The following is an 11,692-nucleotide window of genomic DNA, read 5'->3' on the forward strand; positions in this document are numbered from 1 at the left end:
GTCCTGCTTGTGGGACGCTCGGGCTGTGTCTTTGGGACGCCCGTCTTGTTCATCAGGACGCTCGGGATGAGCTTGGGACGCCTGTCCCATAGGCCAGTGTGGCTTCTTCTTCAATTTGCTGCCTCATGATCCGTGGGGATCGTTGAGGAGCCTTGGGGGTCATTCATCATTGCCCAAATACTTGTTTTATTGAATAGGCTTTTAGTATTGATCTCCTCTTTGTTGCTTGGTCATTAGATGCGGTCCATTTTGCTCCATATATGCAAGGTTAGCATTCCTCTCCTACCAAGGACACTAAACCTCAAAGAATATGCAAAGTGGGAAGCTAAAGATAAGAAACGACCATAATGCATGCAAGAAAGCATAGGAACGAGGCTAATTCGGGACTAAATGTGTGCAAATATGAGTCACATCACTTTTTCAACCCACCTTGAAGTACATCACTAGATTCAACCACCCTCTTCCATACGTTGGAGCTGAGCTGTTTGGCTTGGAACATACTAGCATCACAGCGTCCCTTACAATACTTATGGCAAAGAACACGAGCCCAAACCAAGTTAGGATCCGATAGCATCCTACATCCCAACTTAGCCATAAAGGCCATATTGACATGCCTCATCGAGTGTAGGCCAAGTCCATCATCTGTTTTCTCCTTCGTGACTACATCCCACGATACAAGGCTAAGCCCTCGTTTATCCCGATAAGTCCATTTTATATAGATTTTATCTCCTTATTTTGGCTCTACTTTATATGATTATTGCACTAACGTTAGTGATTTTATGAGCTAATATTGTATTCTAGTTGTCTTTGCATGTTTTGTCACATTTTGTAGGAAGTTAAGCTTTTAGAAGCTTATTTCATCACTTGTGCAAGTAACTAGAATCAAGGCTAAGTATGGAAGCAAGATGGACCATGGTAGGATATTATGGAAATGACAAGTCCAAGCATGAAGATATGTGAAGTGGGTTGATGCACAAATGAAATCACAAATGAAGCCCAAATTAAGAAGTCCACACAAACTCAACGGGGGATGCTCAACTTTGGATACTCATGGGATGCTAAATTGTGTGATTAACCGGAGGCTTAAAGATGGGATTAATGACTCACATTGGATCCCCTTGGCAATTACTCAAGAATTAAAGGAAAATTAAAAGTGTTCTTAGGATACCATTTTGGATTCCATATGAGCATTCAACCGGAGGAATTAAGGAGCATTAAGACATAACATTGGATTCCTTTGTAAATTTTACTCCCTTATTCTTATATAAAGGGTGTTGATCAACACACACTTCTTACACACCTTTTTCCACACATTTTCCACATAAAATTCTCTCTAAACTTCAGTAGTTAGATTAGCTTAGTGTAGTTTAGTTTTCATAAGTTTGTTACCATTTCCTTTAAGTATTACAAATTACAATTTCATTTCCAAGTTATTTTCTTTTGCATTGTTCTTCAATTCCAATTCCATTTCCATTGTTGAGTTAATTTATTTCTAGTATTATTTCTTTATCATTATGTTTATCATTTTGTTCATCATTATCTTAATTTACATAATGCAAAAGTGTATATCTTGTCTAGGGGATAAAGGGAGTCATGCATAAAAAGTATTTATAACATGATAAATTAGGATGCTTAGTGATCACATAATAGTTTCTATAACATGCTTGTACCTTATTGTTAATCTTTGATTATTGGCCATTGTCTTAGACTAAATTTGTTAATTCGTTTTTTATAAGTCGAGAAGCACGAAAATGAATTAGAATAAGTATGTTTTAGTAGACGACCTAGCCATATTGAGAGATCGTTAGGACCCATTGTATGGTTGACACTAATATTGAGAGGTGGGTGTCTTTAAGCCTAAACAATTATCATTACTATCTAATCCGAGTTTGACATAAAGCATTTACATATATTTGCATGTGTGACCCGACTTCCCTAGGCTCTTTCTTTATTATTGTTTTTTTACATCAACATAAATCAAATCAATCAATCAACCGCATTGACTCAAGATAAAATTCACTCCATAACAACTTATTAACAACTACCGTCTTTCTATAGACTCGACCCCTACGTACTACATTCATTTGTGTCTAGGGTATTTTTTTTTGCGTAGGTGTGCGATAGCCTATCATATCCTCATCACCTCCCCACACGAATCATCGAGACTTCTTATCCAGATCATCACAAAAGGAGCGCGAAAGCTTTGTCGTTTGCATAGCATAAGATGGAATAGTACATAAAGTGGACTGAACCAAAGTTACGCTTCTAGCTAAAGATAGATTTTTTGTTTTCCATCCCGAAAGTCTTTTGTCTACCTTCTGCGCAATAAAATCAAAAGTCTCTTTTGTGACACGACCATTAATAGTTGGCACGCCAAGATACATACCAAGATCATCAGTCCGAGCAACGCGTAAAGTACCTGCAATGGCTGTTGTAACCTCATCATCAACATTAGGTGAAAAGTATACCCGAGATTTCGTCAAACTTACCCTTTGTCCTGAAGCTTGGCAAAAATTCTCTAAGCATTTGTTAATAGCTACAGCCTGTTGAACAAACGCCTCGCCGAAAAGGATTATATCATCTGCAAAAAACAGATGAGTCAAAGAAGGCACATCCCTATTACACTTGAATCTGTTCCACTCGTTTGTGAGAGTATCTTGCTCGATTGATTTGCTTAACTTCTCCATACACATCGTAAAATATAAGGAGATAATGGGTCACCTTGTCGTATCCCTCGTGCAGGAGAAAATGAATCAGTTCTTTCACCATTCCACAAAATGTTCAGCGTGGTCGATCTAATACAAAGAATAATAGTTCGAACCATTCGAGACGGAAGCCCCATATCAACCAAAGTATGTTCGATGAATGGCCACTCTAATTTGTCATAGGCCTTCTCAAAATCTAATTTAAGGGCCGTGAAACCCTTTCTTCCCCTCTTATTCCGCATAGAATGGAGTACCTCTTGGACTATGATGATGTTATCCGTAATCTGCCTCCTCGGGACAGAGCTACATTGCATTGGGCTAATCAAGATAGGAAGCACAAGTTTAAAGCGATTAACAATCATCTTAGTTACAATTTTATAAGAAACATTACATAACCCAATCGGTCGAAATTGAGAAACTAATTGCGGGTGCTCAGTCTTTGGGATAAGAGAAATAAACGCTTCTCTTAAGCCCTCTGGGATAACCTGATTATGGAGCACTCCCAAAACCATACGACATAAGCTAGGAGAAATCATGTCCCACTGAGACTGATAAAAAAAAGCCTCAAAACCATCCGGTCTCGGGGCTTTATAAGGCGGCATTTGGTTCAGAGCGCATTGAACGTCAGCCATTAAATAATCCCGGTTAAGTTTCATCTTTTCCTCCCTCGTAAGAGGGGGGCATAACCAGACTGAGCTGCTCGACAAATCGATCCTAGCTGTTGGCGCAGCAAACAAATTCTGAAAGTAGTCCAGAACCATTGTCTTAATCAAAGAGACATCCCAATCTTGATCGAAACCGCAAAACAATGGTTGAAGAGCCTAGATAAGGCCACTCTTGGTATCGATTCATGGAAAAAGTTAGCACTTGCCTTCTACGAGAAGTTCTACCCTCCGGACAAGACTAACATGTTAAGAGTCCAAATCACCGGGTTCAAGGAAAGAGATGAAGAGTCTCTATATGAGGCATGGGAAAGATTCAAGGATACATGTCGTTCTTGTCCTCATCATGGACTAAGTGAATGGTTCGTAGTCCAACAATTTTGGAATGGACTATATGAAGATGTAAGGAATGTGCTCAACATGGGTTCTAATGAAAGATTCACCGAGGTTGATGACAACCAAACTTGGGTAAAGATAGAGGAGATGACGGTTCATAACTCTCAATATAGTAGGCCAAGAAAAGCTACTAGGGGAGGGAGACATGAAGTTGATTCCGTCACACAATTGAGTGCCGATTTGGGTGCCCAACTAAGCTCCCATATTGACACAATGAACTTAAAATTTGAGAAGGCCCTAGCCAAGATGACTGAGGCCTCTCAATCATCCAAGCAACATGTCAATGCCATGATGGCAATCTCTTCTATCCCAAATGGAGTGTGTGAGAGTTGTGGAACTTTGGGACATGATCAACAAGAGTGTAGGGGCACAAGTGAGCAAGTGAATGCTTTCCAAGAATACAAGAATGATACCCCTTACTCTAAATATTACAATGAAAACACCAAATTCCACTCAAACTTCTCATACAAAAGCCAAAAATGTTCAAAATACTCAACTAACATACACCCCACCTCCAATGAGAAATCCTACTCAAAGACCATACTTCAACCAAAACCAACTTTCTTACAATTAATCCAATGACCAAGCTTTTGATGTTCAAAAAGCAGTCCTTTAAATGTAAAAGAGCCAACAAGATTTCATTGCTCAAATGCAAAGAGATAGCCAAGCCAAAGACATTACCATCAACAATATCCTTGCTCATACCAAGATGTTGGAAACATAATTGTCCCAATTGACTTCTTCAAGTTCCCAAAGACAAAAAGGACAATTACCTCCTCAAGATAATCCTCCTACAAGACATGAGACTATTAATGCCATCCACTTGAGGAGTGGTACAAGATATGAGGAACCTAAGATGCCAATTGAAGAGGATGTTATTGAGGAAAGTGCCAAGCAAAGTGATATAATGGAACCAGGATTCAAAAAACACAATGAGAGAGAAAGCTAGAGAGAGAAAAGCTCTTAATTCTTAAAAACCCTAACAATTACTACGCAATGACGGCACTGAAACATATGTCAAACCGATTTTTGCCATTAAATTCTACTACTAAATCAGCTTTACAGTCTTCCAAAGCTTTTGTCGTGGGTTCATCTACTAAAAATGTCCCTAAAGGTGGTGACTTGGTTCCTTCTTCGTCTGATACAGGCAAAACGAAATCTATCAACGCAATTCAGGGCATTCCTGTGTTGGATCTTAGTGAAGGAGAACCGGTAGGAAACGACGGCTGGACGTTGCGGAAGGGTGGAAAGGATATACCTATTTTGGAGACTATTGATGAAGAGGAGGATTTATCTAATTTGCTGCAGTTTACACAGGACGATATCAAAACAGAGGTAGATTTTTGGTCTAACTCTGTTATTTGTTACATTTTGGGAGCAAACCCTCCTTGGGATCTTGTTGAGGATTATGTGTATAAGATGTGGGATTGTTTTGGAATTGATAGGGTTTCTTTCCTGGATAATGGAGTTTTTATTGTTCGACTTACTAAATCTGGGGGTAAAGATGCCTTATTAAAATCTGGTTATTACTTGTTTGATAATAAACCAGTGATTATAAAACCCTGGATTAGGGATATGGAACTGGTTAAAGAGAAGGTTGCGGTGGTTCCGGTTTGGGTGAAGCTTTATGGAATCCCTTTGAAATTTTGGGGGAAATGTTTGCCTCAAATTGCGAATCTGGTTGGGAACTATGTTAAAATGGATATTGAGACATAGGACAAAGTTTGTCTGAGTTTTGCCAGGGTGATGGTAGAGTTACCTATGGATCAAAAGCTCCTTGAGAAAGTTAAGTTTTTAGATGAAAATGGGCAGGTGGTCTATGTTAACATAGAGTATGAATGAAGGCCTATTTCTTGTACGAGCTATACAGGGATAGGGCATGATGCTACTCAATGCAGGAAGCCTAAGAGGAGGAAGGCTAAAACTCAGGGTTCTATACTCCCTGTTAAATCTCCCCAGAAAAAAGAATTGAGACCTGTGGAGAAGCCTTCAATCCAATCTAAAGCAGTGGTAACTCCTCCTACTCTGACCTCTGATAACTTCCCTCCACTTTCTATCAGTAGGACTACTCCTGTAGTTAAGTCAACACCAGTCAAGCAAATCATAAGACTTAATAGGCAGGAGGGTATGGTTGGGGTTAGATTATCAGGAAAGTTTAGTAACTATACTTTTATGGATGCTCTAAATCGTAATGCTGTACCACAGGAGCAGGCTGTTGAGAGTGGGAAAGACCCCCAGATCGTAATATCAATGTATAGCTTAGGATTTTGGAATGTAAGGGGTCTAAATGACCTGAATAAGCAGAGAGTGGTGAAATTTTTTTTTGCACAATAATGGGGTAGGGCTATTTGGTTTGCTTGAAACTAAACTGAAGCCTAACACTTTTTTGAATAGGGATACCTCTATTTGTGATGGTTGGAGTGTCTCCACTAACTGCAGTTGGCATAAGGGTAGTCGAATTTGGATATTGTGGAAGCCTAATCTTTTTTATATTCAGTTTTTGTCTTATAGTGCACAATATATTCATATGATGGTTTACTCTAGAATTGATGATAAAAAGTTCTTGCTTACTATGATCTATGCCTTCAATGGATTGTATAAAAGAGTTGAATTATGGAACACTCTCAAAGAAATTTCTGCTACTTGTTGTGAACCTTGGCTATGGCTTGGGGATTTCAACACTGTTTTGTCTCCCATTGAGAGGTTAGGGGGTAATACCACTGATGCTGAAATGGAGCATTTTCAGGACCGTGTTTCTATTTGTGGTATGGAGGATATCCCTGCCACTGGTGCCATGTTTACCTGGTCTAATAAACAGGAACTCTGTGATAGGGTATACAGTAGGCTGGATAGGGTAATGGGGAACCATGAGTGGTTGGATGGTTTTACCTCTAGCCTTGCTCATTTTCACTCTGAGGGACTGTTTGATCATTGTCCCTGTACCATTGTGGATAGGAAAGCTGAAATTGGAGGGAAAAAGAGTTTCAAATACTTTAATATGTGGGGGCTTGCTCCTAGCTTTAAGGACTCTGTTGCTATAGCTTGGGCTACTGTTTACAAAGGGACTAAAATGTTTTCAATTGTTAAAAAACTCAAATCTATGAAGCCTATTTTGAAGAACATTAATAGAGAATGCTTCTCTGATGTTGAGAATAATACAACTATTGCAAGTATGGCTTTGGAGCATGTCCAAAAAGCCTTAGCTGATACTCCTGGTGATGCTGATCTAATTCATCAAGAATCTGCATTGGCTCATGAACTGAGAGATTTAATTACTGCCAGGGATAGTTTTCTACTCCAAAAAGCCAAGGTGCAATAGTCCTTAGAAGGAGATCTTAATACTTCTTATTTTCATCATGTCATTAAGAAAAGAATGATGCTCAACAAAGTTTTCCAAATTGAGGATCAGGATGGGATTATGTGCACTGATGGTGATTCAATTCAACATGCCTTCTTAGGGTATTATCAAGGCTAGCTTGGGTCTCATAATACTACTTCTAAAGTTAATGTGAATGTGGTCAGAAATGGTGCTTGCTATACTGCAACTCATTGGGATATTTTGGCTAAGCCTGTTACTGTTGAAGAGGTAAAGAATAACATCTTTAGCATTCCTAAGAACAAATCACCTAATCTTGATGGGTATACTAGTCAATTTTTCAGGGATGCTTGGGAAGTAATTGGAACTGATGTGTGTGCTGCAGTGATTAACTTTTTTGATAGTGGGAAGTTATTGAATCAACTCAATGCAACTATTATTACCTTAATCCCAAAAATGGACAGGCCTACCAGTGTCAAGCATTCCAGGCCAATATCATGCTGTAATGTCCTTTACAAAGCCATTTCTAAAATTCTTTGCAATAGGCTGGCTATAGTGTTACCTGATATAATAAGCAAGAATCAGGGTGCTTTTGTCAAGGACATGAGTATTTTAGAAAACATTTTGATTTGTCAGGATTTGGTAAGGCTTTATCATAGGGGAAAAGCTTCTCCTAGATGCATGTTTAAGCTTGGTTTACAAAAAGCTTATGATTCTATTGAGTGGGCTTTTGTGGATCAGATGTTAGAAGCTCTCATGTTCCCAGAAAAGTTCAGAAAGCTGATTATGACTTGCATTTCTACTCCTTCTTTTACTCTTAACCTCAATGGGGCTCAATTTGGCTACTTTAAGGGTAGAAGGGGCCTTAGACAAGGTGACCCTATCTCACCTCTCCTGTTTTGCATTTGTATGGAATATTTGACAAGGGTTATGAACTTTGCAACTAAGAAATGGTTCTTCAGGTATCATCCTCTCTGCAAGAGTTTACAACTTACTCATTTACTTTTTGCTGATGATCTACTAATGTTTAGTAAAGGGGATGTGAAGTCCATCATGTTAATCCTAAGAGTGCTGGCAACCTTTTCTGCTACATCAGGTCTTACTGTTAATGCTTTTAAATCTGAAGTAGTGTTTTGTGGAGTTGCTGAATGTTTGAAATTTGACATTATCCAGATTTCTGGTTACCAGGAAGGTAAGCTTCCCTTTAAATACCTGGGTGTCCCTATCCAACCTGGTAGACTGACTAAAGCTGATTGTAATGTGTTAATTGAAAATATTGTTTCCAAAGTTAGAGGGATTGGGGCAAGGAAACTTAGTTATGCTGGTAGACTTGTTCTCATCAATTCTGTCTTCAATACCCTTCATAATTATTGGGCATCTATTTTTCTGATTCCTAAAGGAGTAATCATCTGATTCCTAAAGGAGTAATCAAGAGAATTGAAGCAATTTGTAGGAATGTTTTATGGTGTGGTGAGTCAGAATATAACAGAACACCTTTGGTCTCTTGGCATGATGTTTGTTGCAGTAAGAAGGAGGGTGGTCTGGGTATTAAGAATGCAGGGGTGTGGAATGTAGCAAGTGTAGGTAAACTTGTTCATTGGTTGTATACCAAGGCAGATAGGTTGTGGGTACTCTGGATAGACCTTGTCTATATGAAAGGAGCAAATTGGGAGAATTATCAACCTCCTCTTGATTCTAATTGGAATTAGAGGAATATTTATCGTGTTAAAGGTCTTCTTGAGGGTGGTTATCAAGGTAATGCCTGGATAACTTCTCCTGGTGATTACATTGTCAGTGCTGGCTACCATTGGATGCAGGGTTCACACCCACCTGTCCTTTGGTATAAGGATGCGTGGGATAATTGGTTATTACCAAAGCATTCTTTTATTGCTTGGTTGATTAAAAAAAAGGCTCTCAATACCAGATGTAAGCTTCACAGAATGGGTATTTGCTTAACTGATAGGTGTGTCTTATGTGAAGTAGGAGAGGAAACGCATGAACATCTGTTTGCTGATTGTGCTTACAGTTCTAGGATTGTTGCTGGTGTTGAGGAGAGGTTTGATATTAGCTTTACTGGATCTTTTCAATCATATTCAAAGCTGCAGAGGAAGACTTGTAGATTGGCAAAGCTGGTTACATGCTACATGTTATGGAATGAGAGAAACAAATGCAGGCTTGACCTTCAACTCAGCAGGCCTGAAAACCTGATTTCCAGAATTTCACAGCAGGTGCACAATAGACTGATTGGCAAGATGAGTACTGTGGTGAAGGCTACTGATTGTGTTTGGCTAAGTAGATTACATATACGTTGTAGCTTTTGTACTTAGTCTCTGATGATGGAATATGTAATCTGGATGATATTGTAATATTTTCGATTATATGAAATACAAAAAGCTCACATGTTACCAAAAAAAGATATAATGGAACCATTGAGGAGAAATTCTAAGGTAGTAGAGCCAACTACCAATGAATCATTGGAGAAGAAAAGTGATGATAAGGATAAAGAGGTTGACAAAGAGCCTATTATGATTAGACTCCCATTTCCAAGTCGCCAAGTCAAGCCCAAGCTTGATGAGTAACTTGGAAAGTTCATGGAGATTGTGAAGAACCTAGAGGTTTCTACACCATTCACGGAGTTGATCGACCATGTTTCGGCCCATGCAAAATACATGAAAGATATCCTTACCTAGAAGAAGTCCATAAGAAAATTGGAAACCATTGCATTCACCAAGATAAGTAGTCCTATACTTCAAGGGATTTCCTCACCCAAGGTCAAAGATCCGGGAAGCTTCTTTATTCCATGTACCATTGGCGATACCACAATCAACAAAGCACTATGTGATCTAGGTGCAACAGTGAGTGTCATGCCATATTCGGTATGTGAAAGACTATGAGTGAGAGAACTCAAGTGCACTAACATGACCTTATAAATGGCGGACTGAACAACAAAGAAACCACTTGGGGTATGAGAAGATGTGCCGATATGGATTGGAAAGTTTTTCATATCGGTAGACTTTGTTATTGTTGATATGGAGGAAGATTTCAATATTCCAATCATTCTAGGAAGATCATTCCTACACATCGTCGGTGCGGTGATTGATGTAAAGCACGGGATGCTCAGACTTGAAGTGGGTGATGAAACAATCACCTTCAATCTTGATAAGACTATGAGAGCTCCCAACTTGTTTGAGCCATGCTTTATGGTTGATCACTATAGCCTGGAAGGTGACAAGAAGAAGATGGAATCCCCATAAAAAGGTCAAGTGAAAGATGGAAATCCTAGCAAGGAGGGCAAAGAAACACCGCCCAATTGGAAGAAAGATATCGATGATGTTGAAGTAGCTCTATTTGGAGAGCATGAAATTTTTCACAATAAGAATGAGAGCTTACAAAGCTCACCCCTCATGACAAGAATTGATGAAGGCCTCTTTGACCATGACAACAAAGAAGAAGAGTTGCTCTCTCCAACTCACGATCTTCCCAACATGGGGAAAGAAGCGAAAGAAGTATGTGGTATATGGCATGACGAGTTTGAAGGACTTGTTAACCCTTACATTGGGAATGCTATTACTCTAGACCAAGACTTTGTGGATCCTTGTAACACCCTCATTTATGTAAGAGCCTTTAGAAAGACATTCCTAGATAAATAGGACCGTTACCATCTCGGTTTCTTAAGGTAGTGAATAACGAAGTCCAACTCACCAAAGTACTTTAAATAAAACTTTAGCGATTACATGATTATTACAAATTAAACAACTAAAACTTAATATAAAATTAAAGTACAACTCGCAGCGGAAATAAATAAAGTGATTAATATCTATGTGATCTAGATTTCTAGTTAAACTGACCGAGTCCTCACGCATCCCATAAGCTCCCAAGTCAGCTAACTCAAATACCTGTCAAATCCGCTCCCCAGTTACGGTTCATCACAGGTGTTCACGAATACATTGTCAACCATGAGGTTGAGTAGAAAACTAAACAATGAATAAAAACAATTATGCAACCTACAATAATAATGTTACACAATATATAAATCACAACCAAAGGCAAACAACCACTTCTGGACACACAGTTCACACCACAGTCAAACGGACACACAATCCCTCCTCAGACGCACAGTCTGGATACTTCTGGACACACAGTCCACACCAAGACACACAGTCTTAAGGACACACAGTCCCTCCTCAGGTCCACGACCCTTCCACATCCCCGTGCATGGCCTACACAAAACTCATCAACCACTTCCAGTAATAACAAAATCCAATAATCAATAATAATAAATCCAATAATCAAGAATAATAATTCCACAATAACATGAGCCAATAAGATAAACTTCATCAAGCCGATACTAATTCCATTTTTTTAACACATACCCAACAATTAATAAACATTAAGAATATAATTCAATTGAGTAGTTTCCTACCTTTTCGCAAATCCGCACACACATAAGCTACTGAGTAACAATCTTCTACAAAGTCGAATTCTACAATTATAACATATATTAATTAATAACTAAATTAACTATCTTACTACTTAATACAAATTAGCTTAATCAATCACTAATTTAACTAACTCGTATACTAATCATTGACGATAAAATAACATACATTCAT

At 38.7% G+C, this 11,692-nt stretch overlaps 1 non-coding gene across 1 annotated transcript; it reads right to left on the reverse strand.

Annotated features, from left to right (window-relative positions):
- Positions 1-3,613: 3,613 nt before the first annotated feature.
- Positions 3,614-3,720, reverse strand: LOC141615997 (small nucleolar RNA R71). Its single transcript, XR_012530378.1, has one exon. It is a non-coding gene; the product is annotated as a small nucleolar RNA R71 (small nucleolar RNA).
- Positions 3,721-11,692: the final 7,972 nt, after the last annotated feature.

Source organism: Silene latifolia, chromosome 11 (assembly GCF_048544455.1).
Source record: "Silene latifolia isolate original U9 population chromosome 11, ASM4854445v1, whole genome shotgun sequence".
NCBI lineage: Eukaryota > Viridiplantae > Streptophyta > Magnoliopsida > Caryophyllales > Caryophyllaceae > Silene > Silene latifolia.